Genomic DNA, 23,804 nt, shown 5'->3' with positions numbered 1-23,804 from the left:
TAGATGCCACCTGTCAAAATTCGTACCTAGACGTATCAGGGGTCCCATGTCACTCCAACTGCACACACCCCACACCATCACAGAGCCTGCACCAGCTTGAACAGTCCTCTGCTGACATGCAGGGTCCATGGATTCATGAGCGTGTCTCCATACCCGTACTCGTCTCATCCGCTCGATACAATTTGAAACGAGACTCGTCCGACCAGGCAACATGTTTCCAGTTATCAACAATCCAATGTCGATGTTGAAGGGCCCACATGAGGTGTAAAGCTTTGTGTCGTGCAGTCATCAAGGGTACACGAGTGTGCCTGCGGCTCCGAAAGCCTATATCGATGAATTTTGGTTGAGTGGCTCGCACGCTGACACTTGTTGACGACCCAGCATTCAAATCTGGAGCAATTTGCGGAAGGGTTGCACTTCTTCCACGTTGAACGATTCTCTTCAGTCGTCGTTGGTCCAGTTGTTACAGGATCTTTCTCCGGCCGCAGCGATGTCGGAGATTGGTTGTTTTACCAGATTCCTGATATTCACGGTACTCTCGTGAAATGGTTGTGCAGGAAAGTCCCCACTTCATCGATTCTTCGGAGATGCTGTGTCCCATCGCTCGTGCGCTGTCTGTAGCACCACGTTTAAACTCACTCAAATGTTGATAACATTCCATTGTAGCAGCAGTAAACTATCTAACAACTGCGCCAGACACTTGTTGTCTTATTTAGGCGCTACCGACCGCATCGCCATATTCTGCGCGTTTACGTATCTCTGTATTTGAATTTACGTGTTTATACCATTTTCTTTGGGACTTGCGTGTGTAACTCGATGAAGCTTTGAGCATGTGTAGAAAGGAGTGCTACAATACAGTAAGGTAAGTCGGAGAAATATGCAATGAGACGAACGGGAATGACACTTTCATTCAAAGACAATAATTACACTGAAGCCATCGTGATTTATAATTGTCCCCTGGAAATTAGAAAAGGCGGGACATCGTTCTTAACAGTGTATGCGATCACCACGGACGGGAAACCCTCGCGTGGCGACAAGTGGGAACATGTGTCGTATCCAGGAATGTTGTCGAAGATGACGGTTTTGGAGGAAAACGTGTTGTGGTGTGGGGAAGCGTAATGGTTCGTGGGAGTACTGACTTCCAAATCTTTGAACACGGGAGACTCACTGATCGACATTATTGTGACCCTGTACGCTTTCCACGTGAGCGTCTTCTCAGGGGTGCATTCGGCCCTGATTCCATCTTTATGGATGAAAAGCGCGATCACATCGACTAGCGGATGTGGAGGAGCTCTTGGAAAGAGAGGACATTTGGTGACTGGACTGATCCTCTCGGCCGGACGGAGTGGCCGAGCGGTTCTAGGCGCTTCAATCTGCAACCGTGCGACTGCTAGGGTCGCAGGTTCGAATCCTGCCTCAGACATGGATGTGTGTGGTGTGCTTAGGTTAGTTAGGTTTAAGTAGTTCTAAGTTCTAGGGGACTGGTGACCTCAGATGTTTTGTCCCATAGTGCTCAGAGCCATTTGAACTATTTTTTGTTTTGTTACTGATTTATTATACTTCTTTTCATAGCTGCCATATTGGTGAAATCCTCCTAAAATTCGCAGTTTACCTAACATTGAAAATTTTAGGTTCACCTTAAGACATGTATCTAGTTAGGTTCAATGGAACGCATCTGTCCCACTTCACCGATTTTTCCCACATCACAGATTTTTGCCACTTCATCGATTTTAAGAGTGGGTCATCTCTGAAGGAAAAATGGAAGTATAATGAAAGCAACATTCCCCGTACTAGTGACACCTCCCGGCTTACTGTTTGCATCTTTAATAAAATTTTGAGCTAAGTCAATAGCTGAGACCCACTTCAATACAAAATTAACTAGTGCTAACACAACGTTGTTTTGCAAGTTCTATGTTTTGATTAGTGAAATTTTAAAAAACGTATTATGTTATTAATTTTCATATTATGTATGAGTATTGTGTAGTACACACCCCTCATTCGCATGTTCCAGTAAGCATAATTAAAGATATATTGATGGCAGTAGCCGGCACGATATAATAAATATAGACATACACAGGGTAGGGCAGAATATGTGTTAGAAAATGTTTGTCTGCTGTAGTTCTATCGTATGCCATAAATGATTCTCCTCGTGATATTGGTGCAGTATAGCTCTGAAAATTCTGTAGCTCACTCACTGATGTATCTCAATTCACATATCACAATGTTAAGCATTAACACTGGGACAGCGGCACTGTGAATCAATACGTTCAAGCTGTTCCTCTACTTCATCGACAAACAGTCACTGTTTGGTGTGCAATCAGTACTGATTGCGCATTATTGGTCCCTTTTTTATTGAGGCACCTGCCACAGCAGACAAACACAGACAAGTTCTGAAAGATGAATTTCTAACGACTGTACTACGCCACCAAAAGCTTTAAAACTACTGGCTCATGCAGAATGGAGCGCGTCTACACTGTACTACGAACCTCTTCCATTTTCTTCAGACGACAGTCAGATATCGGATATTTGTGTTCCTGGACACCTTAGCACTCATTAGACATGGAGTGGAAATTGCCCCCTTTTAGTTACGGTCTCAACCTGTGTGAATATTTCTTATGGAGGAACCTAAGGAAAAGGGTCATCAAAGATGTACCTGCAACGCTGTAAGATCCTCGTAATACAGTTTCCAGGAAACTGTATTACGAGGTGTTCTTCAGAAAGTCATCAAGGAATTCCGTTTAAACACTCATTGCTGCAGAAGGAAACGATTATGAACGCCTCTTGTGTTCAAATGGTTCAAATGGCTCTGAGCACTATGGGACTGAACTTGTGTAGTTATCAGTCCCCTAGAACTTAGAACTACTTAAACCTAACGAACCTAAGGACATCACACACATCCATGCCCGAGGCAGGATTCGAACCTGCGACCGTAGCGTTCGCGCAGTTCCAGACTGTAGCGCCTAGAACCGCTCGGCCACCCCGGCCGGCGCCTCTTGTGTTAAATTTCAGGTTGTCTTCTGTAGCACAAATATGATGACGATAGTTGACTCAATTTTTCGTGGTAATAGACAAGAACTTTCTAACGCCCTTTTGCGCCACCTTGTAACGAGACGGCTGTTGTACACAAGTGACAATAACTCGATGGAAACAACTGTCAGTTCGGCATTACAAGCCTGTTACGTTATCTTCACATGCCTCCACTAATCATGTTTCCAAGTTAGCCGAGAACTACCTGGTGTTCATAATTAAAATGCAGCTGCTCACGACGATCCAGAGTGCGCTGTAATTATAATATTGCAGCGAAACGAAGTAGATATCCTAATGCGTTAATAAGGAATCGATCTGCGCTGGGGAAAAAAAAATAGTTCCAATTTTGGCCACCAGGAGCAAATATGACGCTCTACAGCACCTCGTCGACGTCTCCATTGTTCATACTGAACAAATTATGGAAGCATTAGATAATAATGAAGGCAACATTATGTCTGCCCCCACACGTTCGACCTCTTCTACCCACTTATTGTTTCCAGTAGATTACATACAGGAACATTCACACACGTCTTTCCTACATTCACAGTTCCAAATTTGCAACTGGTGGCCAAAATTGGAAAAAAAAAATTTTCCAGCGTAATCCGGTTCCACATTAACACACTTCCACCAAGTTTCGCTGCCTCACGATAATTTCAGCCTACAGTGGACTTCTGTGAATAGCTGCATTTTAATTATAACCAATCAGTACGCAAGGAATTTAACAGACACAGTATTCACTCTGGAACTTCCGTCTCACGCCGGCGGTATCTAGATACAGACACCGCTTTTGTACAGAGAAAGGGAACGGTGCTTCCCAGTATTTCCGCAAAAGAGCCCACGAGTCTTTCCCGAAAGATTCCGACGACCGTCGGCCAATTAAGATAAGGGGCCGACATGCCAGGCCCTGACAGTTCTACTCTCTGTGTCTGCCGCCTGCCCACTCCCCGACCGTGCTCATCCCCGCTTCAGCCCCTCGCATTTCTGTGTTCTCTATACTTCTGCCTCGGGACAGGATCAGCGCTGTGATGAGGAATCCTGTGCCCGGCATCCAGCCAGCAGCGGTGCTGTAGCCGCGAGACAACTTTTAATTAGCAGATCGGCAGTTTGCTCTGGGTTCCAGACTGGGCCGTGGAGAGCGAGACCCACAGGCTTCGCCCGTTGTCGGCCACTCAGCGATGCCGCACGGGAGGTATCCACTTGCCGCCGCGCCAAAGAGGCCGGGCAGATGGCCAAGTTTCTCTCCAGTGTCCTGGAGGCTGTGTAGCGAGGGGCTGCAGTGCGAGGGGTGGACATTAGGGAAGAGGCAGCTTGGGGGGGGGGGGGGGGTGGCGGTCCACGAACAACACAGAACAGCTAGGTGTTGTTTCACTCTAAATATTAATGCTAAAATCAACAGGAACGACACGCTGGTAACTAAAAACACGAAGAAGCATCACAAGGATAGACTCACTGTACATAAGCAATATGTAGGGTGTTACAAAAAGGTACGGCCAAACTTAATTCCCATGTTAGAGCTCATTTTAGTTTCGTCAGTATGTTCTTCCACCTACGCTCAATGGAGCACGTTATCATGATTTCATCCGGGATACTCTACCTGAGCGGCTCGATGTGGTGACCACCATCGTTGTTACATACATTGTACCTCCGAAGCATGTTCTGGTACACTCTCTCCATCCCACCTGGTGTCTCTTCAATGTCTTGTGCAGCGGCCAGAACTCGTGCCAGCAGATCTTCCTCTGTCTCTACAGGAGTCTCATAAATTAGGCTCTTCATACGACCTCACAAGAAGTAGTCCATAGGGGTTAAATCCAGCCATCGTGGCGGCCACGCGGTTGGATCACCCCGTCCTATCCATCTTTCACCATACCGTCTTTTGAAATGTCTCCGGACAGTCAGTGAAAAGTGAGGCGGTGCTACATCTTACAGCAAAGTGGACAATAAGTGACATCTGGGGATCGTTTGACGTAGTACACGCCATCGTGTCTATCCTGTTTCATACCAGGACAGGGAACTCTGAGACGTTTCTCTTGCCCTAAGCAGACGTTGCCGAGGTACACATCTGACCTGAAACCGTCGTAGAACGGAAACGATACGATTACGGACATGGGTTGCTATTCAAAATTTTCTATACTACCCTGTATATGTCCTAGAAGTTTGTAACGGGAATTTCGGACCACTCTGTATATTTACGTAACAAAAGTCATGCGATAGCGATATGCACATGTATGGACGGCTGCAGAGAACTCAAACTGCCGAGATACGCTCTGTCAAGAGTGTAAGGAGAATGCCAAATTCCAGGCATTATCTCTTACCACGGTCAACACAGTGGTCGACGGCTTTCACTTAACGACCGAGAGCAGCAGCGTTTACATAGAGTTGTCTGTGATAACAGGCAAGAAAAGCTGCTTGAAATAACAGCATAAATCAGTGCTGGACGCAAGACGGACGTATCTGTTAGGACAGTGCGACCAAATTTGGCGTTAATGGGCTACTGCAGCACAGGACCGACGCGAGTGCCTTGGCTAACAGCACGACGGCATCTTCAGCGCCCCTCCTGGGCTTTTGATCATATCGGTTGGACCGTAGATGATTTGAAAACTGTGACCCGCTCATATGAGTCCTGATTCCAGTTCGTAAGAGCTGATGGTAAGGTTCGAGTATGCCGGAAACCCCACGAAACCATGGACCCAAGTTGTCAGAAAGGCACTGTGCAAGCTGGTGGTGGCTCCATAATTGTGTGGGCTGTGTTTACTTGTAATGGAATGGATACTCCGGTCCAACTGAAACGGTCGTTGACGGCGAAACGGTCATCTTCAATAAAATTCTTCAGGGTATCAGACCACATCGTCATAATTTAAAATGCGCCAACGTTTCGGCCAGCGTTGCAGCTAGCCTTCATCAGGGCCTTGCGTTAACTGCTAAATGAACACACTTGGTTCCTTAAATAGCTGCACGAGAAAACCGTGTCGTTACTTGATTGGCTGTAAAAGGAGGAGGAGGAGGGGTGAAAGGTATGCTTTATTGGTGTTTCCTTTATTATCTGTCATTGGCTGAAATAGCTGTTTTCTATTGGTATTTATATTAATCCACCCCATTGGAGGAAACGGACGAATAGCGAACAGGTGATGGCTGTGACGTCACACTGTTTCCATGCTGTCCAGAAGCCGGCTGCGGCGTGCCATTGCTTTGTGTGCTCGCGACCACTACTGCGGCTCTCCGCGTGTCTGCATGGGCCGCCACGGCTCTGCCGCCGCTCTGTAGCCCTGCTATTGCAGGCAGCCAAGACCTCGGAAGCTCGTACCCGTCCTCTCTATTCATGTTGGCGGGTCTTTTGGCTATTTCTATCGCCTCTCTAATCTTTGAAAGTGAGAGGCTGTTTCGCCAGGACGCGGGCTTCTTGAAAGAATATTGGTTTCCCGCACTCGTCTCGGTGTTCCGCCACTGCTGACTTAGTGTGTTGTTTCAGGCGGATACATCTTTCATGTTCCGAGAGCCTTGTGCTAATCGGACGTCCCGTCTCACCTATGTAGACTAATCCACACGCACAACCAATTTCATACACGCCAGCTGTGTGTAGTTTGTCAACTGCATCCTTGGTAGAACCGAGCATGTCTGATATTTTGTTTCTGCTTTGGAAAATTGGTTTGATGTCGGCTTTTCGTAGAATTTTGCCAATACGTTCGGTGACCCCTTGCACATATGGTAACACAGCAATGCTCTGTGCCTCCTTGTCCTCTTCCCTATTAGTCTTCTCCCTTGTCGACATGGGAAACGGTCATGTTCGGCAACTTGGAGACCATTTGCAGCCATTCACTGACTTAATGTTCCCAAACATGTCACTGGGCCACAGTTGTTCGCAATTGGTTTGAAGGAGATTCTGGACGGTTCGGGCGAACTATTTGGTCACCCATAGCACCTGACATGAATCCCCTCGTACATTTATAATACATAACCGAGAGGTCAGTTTGTGCACAAAAATCTGTACGGGTAAAGTTTCGCAAAGATGGACGGCTAGATAGGCAGCGCGGCTCAATATTTCTACAAGGAACTTCCAACGACTTGTTAAGTCAATGCCACGTCGAGTTTCTGCACTACGTCGGGAAGAAGGATGTCCGACACGGTATTAGAAGGTATCCCATGTCTTTTGACACCTCAGTGCAGTATAAAGAACCGTCGTCATAACCATCATATTCTGCAGTTAGTAGCCCCTGACTGGGTTTGTTCAGAACAAATGTCTCTCTATCTTTTTCTGCTCACCCCTCCACTCTGTTGCAATCTACTCCTCTCTTCATCTTGCACCCCTTGACTCCGTGGATCCATTCGTCTCTCGGTCTTCCTCTAGATCTGTTGCCTCCTGGCGTAATTACAAGCGGCTGTCTCGGCATCCTTCGAAGTCTCATTGTTTGAAGATGCTCATGCCTTTTCTGTCGTCTCTTGCGTGGGTTTCTCTTTCCCTATTTCTCCCACCTTACCAGTCCTTGTCCTGTCCATTCTATAAGGGCAATCAAATGAAAATGAGGCACACAGAAAAAAATTAGTAAATTGTTTGTTATTTGAAAAGCAATCACCGTAGCAGGCAACGGTCTTGCCACAGTGGATACGCCGGTTCCCGTCAGATCACCGAAGTTAAGCGCTGTCGGGCGTGGCCGGCACTTGGATGGGTGACCATCCAGGCCACCATGCGCTGTTGCCATTTTTCAGAGTGCACTCAGCCTCGTAATGCTCCGGTTAAATAAAACCATCACAACGACTGGGAGAGCGGTGTACTGACCACACGACCCTTCTATCCGCATCCTCAGCTGAAGATGACGCGGCTGTTGGATGGTCCCGATGGGCTACTTGTGGCCTGAAGGCGGAGTGCAATCACCATAACTGTTAACATATTTATTCCACAGTGATCAAAGAAATTGAAATACATTTGCGGTTGCCTACGGAACCACGATTGTATCTTTACCAGCACCTTTTCGTCCGAATCAAACTGAAGGCCATGAGTGTGTTTCTTCAGGACTGATAAAATATGGAAATCCCATGGGGAGAGATCAGGGCTCTATGAAGAATGTGCAAGGGTCTCCCAGAGAAATTCTAAGCGTAGTCGGAACAGCCTTGGCAACATACAGGCGGGCATTATCCTGCAATAGAATGATCTTTTGCTTTAACATTCCCGCGGGTTTGGACTTGACGTCGCGCTTCAGTCTTTGCGCAGTGTCTACGTACTGCGGTACGTTAATTGTGGCGCCGGTATCAATGTCAGTAACAGGCAAACATAGCTAAGCTCTCTATTCCCAGAATGAATGAACTCTCTATATATCCAAGCCCGGGTTCTCGGGTTCGATTCCCGGCGGAGTCAGGGATTTTCTCTGCCTCGTGATGACTGGGTGTTGTGGGTTGTCCTTAGGTTAGTTAGATTTAAGTAGTTCTAAGTTCTAGGGGACTGATGACGATAGATGTTAAGTCCCATAGTGCTCAGAGCCATTTGAACCATTTTTTTGTCTATATATCAAACTGTTTACGGAACTCTTAGAGTGCGTCCTACTCGTACCTCGCCATTTTCTTTTTAAATGCTTGTCTACATGGAGCTCGCACATCTGTGAGTTTCATTTTTGGCCAAGCCCTGTGTACAGCGGTACTATAAATTTAGAAAGAATCGGTGATAACGAGTAGGCCCAGTCTCCTTACCGTTTCAACTCTACTCCGGAGTCCATCTATCGTAGTTACGGTGAGGGATGGCGTGTCAGTATCTTGGCAACCCATAAAGAAATGTTTTCAACGGGTGAGAGATCTGGAAAGCGTGCTGCAGAAGGCAACAGCCGAACCGGATCTGTATCGAACTGTATCAGGACAGTACGGACACCATACAGTCTGCCGTTATCTTGTTGAAGTATGTCACGACTACCTATAAAATACGGCGCAGCCACCGGCCTTGCAAGGCAGAAGTGTAAAGCTGATTTCCACCAGAGGCGACTGTGTTGTATACCTGCTGGCACCCTATACCATCAAGCCAGGAGATGCTTTTGTATGACGATGTCGAATGTAATTTGGGAACGTTTGTTTTCCTTAGAGCCTCCACAAACTTCTACTTCCATCATGCTAGTGGACGCGGGACAGGGACCTGTCTGAAAACACAACGCCAACTGTGTCCAGTGCTGCCGTTGGGTGCGCTACTGTTCACATGCCAAGGGAAGCCGCAACAATAGTTGCCGTGGTGACAGTCCACGCTGCTCCAGACGCAGTCACACTGCCCGTGTGGAGATTTCTCCTACAGCAAACGAGCCCGTATTCCGACACAAGATACGCGATGTTACGCGCCAAACTTACAAGGCAAGCACACACACAGTGTCACCAAACTGTTCATTTTCGCACAGTCTCAATTTTAAAAGGATGTAACATCCCCTTAGAAAAATTATAAATGACTGTGCTAGGAAACCTCTTACGTTATTTGATTTGCAAACAGCTGAGCAAAACTGAACTTACTCAGACATTTCTCTCTTTACTTATTCTGATTATCACTAAACTGACACACAATATTTTTAGCGCAACGCAGTCTGACTTTCAAAAACCCCTACAAAAGAATGGCCGTGACTAACAATAACCGATACCTTTCATGAATCAGTTACCTCACAAAAATCTTCGTTACTCGAGCTACTGCAATACAGCGAGCGCCAGCACTGCCAACTAAATAAAAGATTCTAACTACTGAAGGCATTAACTACTGATAGGCATAGTTACCAAATGAAAGATTTTGATAGAGAACAAACAATGTATTTGCCTTAATAGTGTTGAAAAGTCATCATATATATATATATATTCATGACATTCGTCTTTACAAATTTCGTTTTTCTGGCGGACACACGTCCAGAGCGTCTGTTCTCATCTCTCTCTCCACATCCACCACTGCTGGCGGCTCACCTCCAACTGCACCACGCTACAAGCTGTTCACATCCATCTGCCCAACACCACAATAGCGAATATTCCAACAATGTCAACCAGCCACAGACTGATTTTCATATAGAGTACTACGTGGCGTTACCAACATAAAAACCTAAACAGCCTACTTACAAGGACAAAATATTAAAGTCTGCAGGTCTAGAGACAGCACACCAGCGACAACAATAACACACGCTGAAGAAGAAGAAGAAAACACATTTTAGAACTCCTAAAACAACGTGTAGAGGACCATCAAACCTCATAATCATGGATTTTCGTGAGTCTTAGGAATGTTAAAGAGAAACTTGTCGTAGTATTGCATCTGTTGTTATCAGCTTATCTGATACGTCCTGCATCACAGGACCAGATACAGTAAACTCAGTTTTGACTCATGACGGAGTGCTAGGGGCTTAGCTAACGCCTTTTCATGCGACTGCCCCTACTTTCCGAGGAAATAGAAGTTCGTAGTTTGATGCGGACCTGCTACATCCGTGAAGCTACTAATGCTTCCACCTAGTGGAAGTACCGCAGCGTTCATGGGTAATGGCTACCTCGATGATGGTATAGGATCATTTCCTGTCTGTGTACTTTTTTCTGCTTCACCGTGAATGATAACATTAAAGAGTACACTGATAAGCCGAAACACAGTGACTACTGCCCGCCGCAACGTTGGATGCCTGCCGCCTGGTGATGATGTGGGGCACGTGATGCGCTATGAAACGTATGTAAGTGCAGCAGAGACGGATGGGGCTCACCCTAGCGATATCCGCTCAGGTAAGCGACTTCGTCAAAGGAAGATTATTATTACCCAAAGCCTATCAACGAGTATCTCCAAAACGGCTAATCTCGTCGATTGTTCACATGCCATTGTTGAGAGCATCTACGGAAAGAGGCAGAATGACAGTGAAACTACGACTAGGCCCTAAAATAGTTGGACATCCACGACGCTTCACAGAACCGGGGCTTTGGAGGCTTGTCTCCTTGCAAAATAGGATAGATGGTGATCTGTGACATCTGTGCTGAAGGAACACAGTGCTGGTGCACGCACAAGTGTTTCGAAGCACACCGTTCATCGTAAACTGTCGAAGGTGGAGCTCCGCAGCAGGCCGCACCTACGTATTCACAGCCGGCCGGAGTGGCCGAGCGGTTCTAGGCGCTTCGGTCTGGAACCGCGTGACCGCTACGGTCGCAGGTTCGAATCCTGCCTCGGGCATTGATGTGTGTGATGTCCTTAGGTTAGTTAGGTTTAAGTAGTTCTAAGTTCTAGGGGACTGATGACCTCAGAAGTTAAGTCCCATAGTGCTCAGAGCCAGCCTACGTATTCACATGTTGACCCAGCGACATTATCAATTACGATTACAGTGTGCACGGGACCATCTGGATTCGACCGTCGATCAATGGAAACGTGTCTGCTCTTCCGATGAATCACATTTTTGCTACACTAAGTCGATGGTCGTCTCACAAACACCGCCATCATTGTGAAAGGCTGCACGAGACGTCCAGCGCGCCACTAACGCAGTTTGGTAAGAGTAGTATTATGCTACGGGAGACATTCTCCTGCAATTGCGTGGGCCCTGTCATATTAATCGAAGACAAGCTGACAGCTGCCAACCACCTGCATCATTTCATGTTTGATGTCTTCCCCGACGGCGAAGTCATCGTTCAGCAGTATAATTGTCTGCGTCTCGGAGCCAGAACCGTGCCACAGTCGTTTGGGAAGAATTACAGTGAACTCACGATGATGTCTCGGCGACCAGATTGGCCTGATGCAAATCCTGTGGAAACTGTCTGTGTCGCTATCGGGCGCCATCACCGCGTATGCAAATCGGTGGCCCACTATTTACGCGAATTACATGACCTGTGCGTAGACATCTAATGCCACATGCCTCCACAAACCTACCATCAAACTGTAGGATGCGTGATACGCGTAATGACTGATGTATTTCGTTCCAGAGGTGGACACATAATTAAGCTGTTAAGCAGGTGGTCATAAGACTTTGGCTAATTAGTGTATACGTCATGCAAAATTATTCAAAAATATTTTCTCCGTAGTAATTTCATGAATACATCATTCACTACGGTAAACTTTTTTCTCATGTGTATTCCGTTTGTTACAAAATATGACATAATCGTCGTACCAGCCATCCGCCTGCTCTGCTAGAGCAAAATTCCGGCTGGTATTTGTCGCAGGAGCAACAGAAACACAAATTTGTAGAATACCACGCAGGTACACAGATTGTTCCCAAGCGAGATCTGAAAACACATTCGTTCAAATTCCACGAATACTTTTCTTTATTAGATTACCTTCGATGCATACCACGCGTATTTGATTATTCCGGTCAAAGCAGTTGCGCTAAACTGATGAACAATTGAAGAGTTTACTTTAATGTAGTCACGCCTCGAAACGATTTCTCTGTTAGACTTTAGCAAGGTGTGTGCATTTTGAATACTTCGTGACTATTTTAATCTGCCTGTAAAAATGAACATCACTGAATTGGCAGAGTGGAGTACACATGGATGGGATAATCTGTGAATAATTTTACTTGACATATACTACTTATTTATATTCTGTAAGATGAAACTGAAAGCTAGCGTGGTAGCCGCGGTTCTTGGCCCCTGAGAAACATTCGCTAATTTGAATTACGACTAACGTTACAGATGTAGAAGGTATGCATAAAACTTCAACGTCGATTTTTTCGGAAATTGGAGCCCATTGCCTGGAAAGGTGCTAGCCAGATACTTAGGATAGGTCGCTCTACAACATACCCAAGACTCATCAAAATTCGTGATTAACAGGTCTGATGGGCCTCTTGTCAGTTCAGCCACATTTGCTATTCGAACCTTTGCTGGTCTTGGGGAGAAACATGTTAGTAAGTTCACGTATTTTGAGTACTTGCATTCAATAATGTAATATGGCGTAACATTCTGTTGTAACTGACCTTTAAGTTAAAGAAACTTCGTTGTTAAAAAATGTGCTGTGAGGATAATATGTGGTGTTTACGCACGATCATCTCTTTAAGCGGTTTGGCATTTTGACTATTAAAACTTCCTGGCAGATTAAAACTGTGTGACGGACCTAGACTCGATCCCGGACCTTAGCCTTTCACGGACAACTGCTCCACCCACTGAGCTACCCAAACACGACTCGCGACCCGCCCTCACATCTTTACTATCGTCAGTACCTCATCACCTACCTTCCAACCTTCACAGAAGTTCTCGTGCGAAATTTGTAAGACTGGAGCTCCTAGCAGAAAGCATGTTCGGACATTCCAGTGAAGAGCGGAAATTTCATTCTGGAAGCATTCCACAGGCTGTGGCTAAGCCATATATCCGCAATATCCTTCCTTCCAGGATGTTAATTTTGAAAGGTTCACAGGAGAATTACTGTGAAGTCAGGAAGGTAGGAGATGTGGTACTGGCGGAAGTAAAGCTGTGAGGGAGGGTCGTGAATCACGCTTGGATAACTCACTCGGTGAAGCACTTGCCCGTGAAAGGCATAGGTCCCAAGTTCGATTCTTGGACCAACACGCAGTTTTAATCTACCGGTAAGACTCATATCAGCGCACAGTCAGCTGCAGAGTGAAACTTTCTTTCTGGATTTTGACCACTGCTTCACAGAATATTTATTCCCCCGTGATGTTTGTTGTAAACAAATCATTGCAGTTCAAAAGGAACGATGAGTACACAATTACAATACTGGAAGAAAAGAATGGCATTCACTTCTCCACATGAATGTTGCCTTTTGGACGAAAAGGATAGCTCATTGCTGCCACCAACATTTTTGATAACGTACCCACTAATTTAAAATGTCAGACAGATAGCGAAGTTAAATTTGAAAATTATACCGTAGAAGAATTTCTTTTTTTATTATGTGTAGAAGGTGGTGGGTGGGAAATACTGACTTATATATGTACAAAAAAAGGAAGAAAGGAGAATACTTCTAAACAGCCAGCATGTACGCGTACATACAATTTGAATGTAAAATGACACGTTGGACATCGCTACGATCAGTCGTACATATGAACCAAGAAAAATTTGAAACTAATGGCGATGAAGATTACAAGTGTACTGAGTTAACTGAGACGTCCATTTAAATACGACAGAATATATCGATAAATAAATATTCACTCTCTCACGATTCCTTATTATGTCTCATCATGAATGTACCTCTAGAATTATCACTATTATTATTATTATTATTATTTATTCCTCTCCAAAGAATCATGGGTCGTTTTAGCGATACTAGGGTTTTGGAAATTTACGAGATTCGAGCTTACTATGGTCAGACATCTAGTCTGGCTCTTTAGCCATTTGAGCTTGAGAAGAGCATTTGTAACTTCTAGGTATGTGTTACAGTCATTCCAAAGATGTACAAAATCCATGACATGGGTGTATGGGTGGATTATCACCTAGTACATGTACTGACATAGACACGAAAAGATCAATCCGTGTGTAAGTAATACTGTTTTTGGAAAAAGGGCAGCCTCAATGCGTCTGTTCGTTTTCAATACCTTTCCAAAACCGTTACTTCACTGACGACGGTGGTGGTGCGTGTCTGGAGCACTCAATACCGGTGGATGGCAATGATTTATGACCTTCGAATGTGCGTGCCTGAAAGAGCCTCCACCCACACCGCGATCACGTCGATTTATCAATGGTCGACTGTTAGGAAACTCACAGCGAGACAGCTCAATTGAGCCGATGCAGCCGTCCGGCAGAAACGAATTACTCCGCAAATTGACAAATTTCGTATGGTTGCTACATTGTTTTTCGCACTTTTCCAGATCTTCATCTACAACTACACCTACATGTGTCCTCAGAAAGCGACCGTACGCTTTTTGGCGGAGGATACACAGTACTGTAATGTCACGGAACTGTCGATGACGCTACCTGTAAACATCTTCCCAATATATGTACAATCCGACTTACAAGCTGTCTCGTATGTTAAGACACTTTTTTTAATGTGATGACAGAAGCTGTTTTTTTTTCCCTCTCCAAGAAAGGGCTGGTGCCGTGGGATAAAATGCGACGCCTTTTGAGACTTGTCGCACTGTCCATTACCGGGTTACAAGTTGTAAAACGCCGAAAACCATCGTCCCTCACAGTAACAATTACCTGATGCCAAATGATCACTGAAGCTGGAAAGCTAATGTGGTGGCTCTGAATCTGCTTATACGGAATTTCCTGAACGAGACATAAATTAATTTTACCGGAAGGACGAATTATAATTTTTATTATACACTGCAACCTGTAGAGGCGTCTCTTGGCTGAACGACAAAATGCCGAAGACAAATTTAAGAGAGAAGAACTTGATGTATTATTTTCGAACGGCATATAGAAGTTCTGTACCGCTCAGTGGCGATTTAATGAATGCTATTGACTGCAGATAAGAAGCTTCTCATTGTCGTCACCTCTGCTCCATGTGCCCTTTTCTTCTCACATTGTAGAGAACTGCACTTCATTTCATCTGGGCGGTCAGTTCCTCAACAGTTTGACCTCCATTTACCAGTACACATCTCCGCAGTCGGTGTAGTTTAACCACAGCGGCACGCGAGAAGTTCACAGACGTAGCCGTTTCGGAAATGCTTAAACCCTTGGACCAAAAGCCAACGATAATGCCCTTTTGGGCGTCAGATAAATCGCTCCGTTTCCGCCTTACGACAACGACTGCACTGTTTTCCGCGTCCCTCTCCCTCCCCTCCCCCCACCACCATCTCCACCCCCAACCCCCACCCCCTACCACCACCCCCTCTCCCCCATGGAACACCGTTTATAAACTCTCCATTACCAATGCAGCCATCTGCCGCCAGAGTGTGGTGATTGGACGCTGACTTCGAAGGTAGGCGGTGGACCGTGTATGTTGTGATATATCCTAAACATTATTCCTTTTGAAGTAGCCTATCTCTTTGCGAAAAAATATCAAAGTTCCTGCAAAAGTTCCAGAGATTAGCCTTCACATGCAGACTCAGCGGGGAACTTGATTTATAATATGTATATATTAATATCGTTCAGAAAATTTTGAAATCCTTTGAGATCATCTTCTGTATTGTATGCGCCTGTCCTTCAGGCACGACTAGGATTCCCATCCGTGCCGATATATCCGTCAGAGTTGTACCTTCTTGTTCCAACATCCCGACAAAACCTGATTCTCTCCCGATTTAAAAAAAAAAATACTGTTACGAGCTTGGCTTAAGTATTGAAGTAACGCCGTCTCTTAGCTAAACGTCTGAATGGAGGCTGAGTTAGTTCTATTTATGTCAAGAAGTTTATGTTGACAAGATCGTCTCACAGATGGCCTTGCGTGTTATGTATCCTTTACTGACGATGCTAGCAATTTCTACATATAGCTCCAGCATTCGGGAAATTACCAGACTCCTCCAGTAGTACGGGGCTGGAACTGTTTAACCAGCGCTACGCAGAAGAATCGGGAAGTTCCCAATTGCATGATAAGATCTGATAAGACGATGCCTTCTAAACTTAGTATGAGCAACTAGTTCAAGTTAGTATTGTTTGAAGTGTTTACTGCGGGTATATAGCGCGTGAAGTGTATAGTGACGTGTACTTCATAGCTTACGAATATGTCTAAGGATGGAAAGATGAAGTGTCATTTTTCGGATGATTCCGCAAAAGAGTAGCCTTTTATAAAGAAAGGACGTACGGACTAGGAAGAGTTGTGTGAGATTTTTAGCTGTTTCATCTCAGTAACTCACGGAGGTAAGGCAGATGTGAGGTATCAGATTTATTATTACACACGGTGATTATTTCCACCGTGTACAAACTCTACGGATTGACCGATGAGAGGATACGGTACGAAAAAGGCCTAATGAACTTACTTCTGGAAATGTAAGGTTTCTATGCTAGAGACCATTTATTGGTTCTAATGGCTCTGAGCACTATGGGGCTTAAAATCTGAGGTCATCAGTCCCCTAGAAGTTAGAACTACTTAAACACATCTAACTTAAGGACATCAGACACATCCATGCGCGAGGCAGGATTCGAACCTGCGACCGTAGCGGTCTCGCGGTTCCAGATTGAAGCGCCTAGAACCACTCGGCCACAGCGGCCGGCAGACCATTTATTCAGTCGTACTTTGTTACAGAGACTGCGGTCTAATACGTGGTGTACCATGCAGCCATATTTACAGTATGTGGTGAAAACTGTTTCCATGTGCCTCAGCACTTGCTTGTACACGCCATAGCATGTTGAGTCTCACACGTTCACATCGGCCAGGCTGCATCCGAACAGTGTCAAAATCAACATGAATACGCTGCTACAGTGTCTCCACATGTCGAATGGGCGCTGCATACACGGCAATTTTGAGATGGGCCCCGTAACCATAAATCACACTGGTTGAGATCCGGTGAACGAGCAGGCCATGCAGCTGCACCCCTTCGTCCGAACCGTCGCGCAGGGAAGGCACGAGTGAGATCGTCCGGACGTTAACCGGGAAGTGGGCTGGAGCACCATCATGAAGCAACCACATAACCCTTCGAATCATTAGTGGCACTTCTTCCAGCAGGGGAGGCAAAGTCCACGCAAGAAACGCCGATAGTTCCGACCTATCAGGTGAGGTGAAAGGAAAACTAGTCCTAAAATATTGTCGCCGATTATCCCGACCCACACATTACGGCTGCACGGTTGCTAATGTTTCGCTGTCACCATACCATGGGGGGTTCTGCACACTGTCCCACAGACGACTGTTACGAAAGCTGCAGATACCACTCCGCGTAAAGACGGTCTCATTTGTGGATAGGGTGGATGACAAAAATCACGGAATCGTGGTTTCCTGGTGAAGAAACCAGTAACAAAACCGCTCCCGGAAAGTCTGTCGCTAGTAAGCTCTGTACACGCTATAGGTGCTAAGGGTACTAGCAATTGCCACGGAAAATGTTCCACACCTTGTGCTCTGGCTTACCCTGTACTGGCGGGCCGTCGGTCGCCGTCCACAGTGTTAATCACGTTTTCCTCCAAGTCTGGTGCGCGAACATTTCGGCTACATTCTTTATGATATCCTTCGACCTGAAAGGACCCTGTCTCAGACAACTGATTTTTAATTTAATTCGATTTATTGCTCATTTAGAGATGTTTCCTTACATTTTATAACAGGTCGTTCATTTTACAGCTTTCCATGTAGATTACAAAACATATTCCATGCTACAAACAGCAATTATTGTATTCAGCAAATACAATAGAAGTAATAATAAATTAAAACTACATTAGAAACTGAAAGAAAAAATATTAAAAGTATTCAGATTTTAAGGAGATAGATGATAGGGAAGACTTGGATAGAAAGAGAGGGAGAAGTGTTATGTTATCCGAACCAGCCTGTCCTGAAAGCCGCGGAATTACTTCGAGCCTTACAGTCCCGATAGGATACAGTTTCATTTATGGATTAATATCTCTAAACGCGGTTTAGAAAAACACTTTAACCATTATGTACATTGTGGAAAGCACAGTGGTTCAAACGGCTCTGACCACTATGGAACTTACCTTCTAAGGTCATCAGTCCCCTAGAACTTAGAAGTACTTAAACCTAACTAACCTAAGGACACCACACACATCCATGCCCGAGGCAGGATTCGAACCTGCGACCGTAGCGGTCATGCGGTTCCAGACTGTAGCGCCTAGAACCGCTCGGCCACCCCGGATGGCAGCACAGTGGTGTGTGAGTGTAAAGTATGTCTTTTGTTGGGGTTACTAATTAATCTTCAGTTCCTATATTACGTGTTTTGAATTTTACCTGTTACGTTTCAGGCAAACGGTGAAACACTGTTGCAAACACTTAATGCTGTTGTTGTTGACGGTGGGGATAGGTGTACTGATAAAACCTTGCTGCGCGCTCCCGTTGCCATTTGCCCTCTCGTAAGTAAACACCGTGTCGGCAAGCTCTCGATTCGAATACGGAATCATTGTGTAGAATGTGAGTCTGCAAGAGAAGTCAATCGGACAGAACATTACCAATGACTAGGCCAGGAGAGGGCGCTAGGGCATGACGCACAAGTATCATTACCACCCTCTAGATTCTAGGAGGAAACCACACATACTGTATATGTGGATGCATGACCACAGTCTCTGCGACGAAGTATGATTGGATAAATGATATCTAGCATGGAAACGAGGCATTCCCAGTCATAAGTTCATTAGACCTTCTTTGTTCCGTTCTCTCATCGATCAATCCAGAGTTTGCGCAAAATCGAAAAAATCACCTGTATAACTACATTAAATAAATTTTTTACTTCATTTACACACCCACATCCCAGAGTGTCCCGACGTGATCCGAGCTGTACAAGGTGTTACGAAAAGGTACGGCCAAACTTTCAGGAAACATTCCTCACACACAAATAAAGAAAAGATGTTATGTGGACATATGTCAGGAAACGCTTAATTTCCATGTTAGAGCTCATTTTAGTTTCGTCAGTATGTACTGTACTTCCTCGATTCACCGCCAGTTGGCCCAATTGAAGGCTGCTTGTGTTGACATGCGACTCATTGCTCTACAGTACTAGCATCAAGCAGGCACTGTTGGTGATGTCTTGATTGGGCCCCATGTTCTTCCACCTACGCTCAATGGTGCACGTTATCATGATTTCATACGGGATACTCCACCTGTGCTGCTAGAACATGTGCCTTTACAAGTACGACACAACATGTGGTTCATGCACGATGGAGCTCCTGCACAAATCAGTCGAAATGTTCGTACGCTTCTCAACAACAGATTCGTTGACCGATGGATTTGTAGAGGTGGACCAATTCCATGACCTCCACGCTCTCCTGACCTCAACCCTCTTTACTTTCTTTTATGGGGGCATTTGAAAGCTCTTGTCTACGCAACCCCGGTACCAAATGTAGAGACTCTCCGTGCTGGTATTGTCGACGGCTGTGATACAATACGCCATTCTCCAGGGCTGCATCAGCGCATCAGGGATTCCATGCGACGGAGGGTGGATGCATGTATCTTCGCTAAAGGAGGACAGTTTGAACATTTCCTGTAACAAAGTGTTTGAAGTCACGCTGGTACATTCAGTTGCTGTGTGTTTCCATTCCATGATTAATGTGATTTGAAGAGAAGTAATAAAATGAGCTCTAACATGGAAAGTAAGCGTTTCCGGACAAATGTCCACATAACATATTTTCTTCCTTTGTGTGTGAGGAATGTTTCCTGAAAGTTTGGCAGTACCTTTTTGTAACACCCTGTATATGGCAACCACAGGCACGACCCTGGGAATGCACTAGCTATAAGAGCTCGCTGGATTTGTAATGAGTGCGTCTGAGCAGGTCGCTGGAAGCTCAATACACGGCTGTCAGTCCGCCAGCTTTGTCCCGTTTTCCGCGCACGTTCTACCCCAGCGCGGCAGCGATATTAATGCGCTGTCGGCGGAGCACTATGGACGGGTTCAATGCGACGGCACGGCAAACTCCACGGAGGTCGTCAAAGCCGGCTGTTGACACGACAGCTGCCGGGCCCGCGTTCGGCGTCGAGTGTTAGTGACGAGCGTTTGCCCAGAGCTGGCCTCTTGCCCCCGCTGCCGCACACCTGCTCCGGAAATTAGTTGGTTCAGCTGATGTGGTCACCGGCGGACCACACGCGGCTTTACTGCCTGCAAACACCGGCGACGCTAAGCGCCCTTCCCCACCTGTTCTCCTCGCATCGTACTTGTTTCTGCGTGGAACGCCACCTCCACTTGACGCGACAGTCAGATTTTCTGATTGACTTCTTTCAAGGCTTGACTGTACTAATAAATGGGTCAATGATTGAAATTTTGTGCAGGAGATCTTTACAAAGAACATTTCGTGCGAGGCAGGGATGAAATAGAATATGTTACCTTATCCATATGTTACCTGTCAGAGACAGCAAAGGACTTGGAAGAACAGTTGAACGGAATGGATAGTGTCTTGAAAGGAGGATATAAGATGAACATCAACAAAAGCAAAACGAGGGTAATGGAATGTAGTCGAATTAAGTCGGGTGATGCTGAGGGAATTAGATTAGGAAATGAGACACTTAAAGTAGTAAATGAGTTTCGCTATTTGGGGAGCAAAATAACTGACGATGGTCGAAGTAGAGAGGATATAAAATGTAGACTGGCAATGGTAAGGAAAGCGTTTCTGAAGAAGAGAAATTTGTTAACATCGAGTATAGATTTAAGTGTCAGGAAGTCGTTTCTGAAAGTATTCGTATAGAGTGTAGCCATGTATGGAAGTGAAACATGGACGATAAATAGTTTGGACAAGAACAGAATAAAAGCTTTCGAAATGTGGTGCTACAGAAGAATGCTGAAGATGAGATGGGTAGATCACATAACTAATGAGGAGGTATTGAATAGAATTGGGGAGAAGAGGAGTTTGTGGCACAACTTGACTAGAAGAAGGGATCGGTTGGTAGGACGTGTTCTGAGGTATCAAGAGATCACCAATTTAGTATTGGAGGACAGCGTGGAGGGTAAAAATCGTAGAGGAAGACCAAGAGATGAATACACTTACCAGATTCAGAAAGATGTAGGTTGCAGTAGGTGCTGGGAGATGAAGAAGCTTGCCCAGGATAGTGTAGCATGGAGAGCTGCATCAAACCAGTCTCAGGACTGAAGACCACAACAACAACAACAACCTTATCCATGTTGGATCGTGTGAACTCCGGGGCCGCTAATGATAGTTGGTGATTGACGCAACCAGCTGCAGATATTTTTTGAATGTTATTTTACTGCTGTAACTGGTTCTCGGCTACCATGCCCATCTGCAGATGGCTAATATTTTTCGTTACATAGCTCTTTTGGTGAACATCATGTCGTCTGCTCCACACTGCGGAGGATGCAAAATAGTTGCGTTCACTTACACATATTCCAGTAGATGGTGGTTCGTTTTCTAGTGGTTCATGTAGTTTCCTTGTTCGATGTATATGTTCTTGAATTCCACCACATCGCACGTAATGAAACTAAGTTACTCTGGCACTGTGTGTTGTGGTGGAATTCAAGAACATATACGTTGAGCAAGAAAATCACATGGACTACAACAAAACGAACGACCATCTACTGAAACATGTGTAAGTGAACTCAACTATTTTGCATCATATATATATATATATATATATATATATATATATATATTATAACGCACTCCGCAAGCCACCTAATGCAGGAGGACGCAAGATGACTCAGAAAGGATGTGCGATGAATGACAGCTATCTCTAAATGCAGATAAATATAAGTTAATGCAGATGATTAGCGAAAACAAACCAGTAATGTTCGAATGCGGAATTAGTAGAGTCCTGCTTGACAACGACAAAGTTTAAGTATCTGGACGAAACGCTGCAAAGCGATAACGCTGCAAGCCGGATGGTTGACTTCGGTTTATCGGGAAAATTTTGGGAAAGGATGGTTCATCTGTAAATGAGACCGCTTATACGTTGCTAGTGCTAACTATTCTTGAGTACTGCTCGAGGGTTTGGGAACCACACCACCTCGGATTAAAGAAAGACATGGAAGTAATTCAGAGGCCGGCTGCTAGATTTGTTACTGGTAATTTCGAACAACGTGGAAGTGTTACGGAGGTGTTTCGGGAACTCAAATGGGCATCCTTGGAAGGAAGGCGACGTTCTTTTCGAGGAATACTGTTGAGAAAGTTTAATGAACCGGCATTTGAAGCTGACTGCCGAAAGATTCTTCTGCCACAAGCATACATTTCACATAAAAACTATGAAGATAAGACAGGAGAAATTAGGGTTCAACGGAGGCATATAGAAAGTCGTTTTGTCCTTGCTATATTTACGAGTGGAGCGGGAAAGAACATTACTGGTAGTGGTGCAATTTACTCTCCGTCACGCACCGTACGGTGGACTGTAGGATATGTGTGTGGATGTAGAAAGTATTAAGAGAGGTAGATAATCAGGAACAAGAAGATATCCCTGGGGAGTGAAGGCTTGAGTCTGAGCTGTATGAGACCTACGAATGCCCAAATATTGTAGGCCTAATGAAAACCGAATGGCTTGTACGGGTAGGTAATGTCACTGTCATGGACAAACGACGATGACCTTTGAAATCTCCCGTGGAGAAAGACCAACAGGCAAACGTAAGAAAAGTTGAGATGGTAACCGTGAGGAATTGTTGCAGATCAGCATAGAATTATCTGCTGGAGAAAGCAGGAAGCAGACTCCAGTGAAAGACGAGGCTTTAACCACGCGCAGTGCTAAAGGCCTAATCGCGTAAAGAAATTAAGGATCGTCAGAATAACTTTTCATAGTACTTTTCTGTAAATTTCGCACTCGGAAATGCGGTGATGCTACATGAAATGAAAAAATTAGAAAACGAAAGCAAGAATTCCATTATATGACAAATAGCAACCGGCTCTTGTACATTGAAGAAAACTGTCTGAAATCAATCATATGAAATAAACACCACCGTTACAACAGCTGAATGGATTATCCAATAACAGTACATTAAACTGAACGAGTAAATATGTAATCTACGAACTGGGATTTTGACGGTTTACAGCACTGTTACAGAACAATGGAGGGAAGATCCAACAGCTCCTAACTTCTTAAATGAAAGTATAAGAGGGCAATTCTTTTCTTGGGTCTTCATTCTTGTTGTTGTTGTGGTCTTCAGTCCTGAGACTGGTTTGATGCAGCTCTCCATGCTACTCTATCCTGTGCAAGCTTTTTCATCTCCCAGTACCTACTGCAACCTACATCCTTCTGAATCTGCTTAGTGTATTCATCTCTTGGTCTCCCTCTACGATTTTTACCCTCCACGCTGCCCTCCAATACTAAATTGGTGATCCCTTGATGCCTCAGAACATGTCCTACCAACCGATCCCTTCTTCTGGTCAAGTTGTGCCACAAACTTCTCTTCTCCCCAATT

The 23,804-nt window shown here is 45.1% G+C and overlaps 1 pseudogene; it reads left to right on the top strand.

Moving 5' to 3' along the window:
* The first annotated feature begins 7,602 nt into the window (after positions 1 to 7,602).
* Positions 7,603 to 7,720, top strand: LOC124778570 (annotated as a pseudogene).
* The last annotated feature ends 16,084 nt before the right edge of the window (positions 7,721 to 23,804 follow it).

Source organism: Schistocerca piceifrons, chromosome 2 (genome assembly GCF_021461385.2).
Source record: "Schistocerca piceifrons isolate TAMUIC-IGC-003096 chromosome 2, iqSchPice1.1, whole genome shotgun sequence".
In the NCBI taxonomy this organism is placed as follows: Eukaryota; Metazoa; Arthropoda; class Insecta; order Orthoptera; family Acrididae; genus Schistocerca; species Schistocerca piceifrons.
Note: the sequence above shows the minus strand (reverse complement) of the source record. Positions and strands in the feature narration are given on the sequence as shown.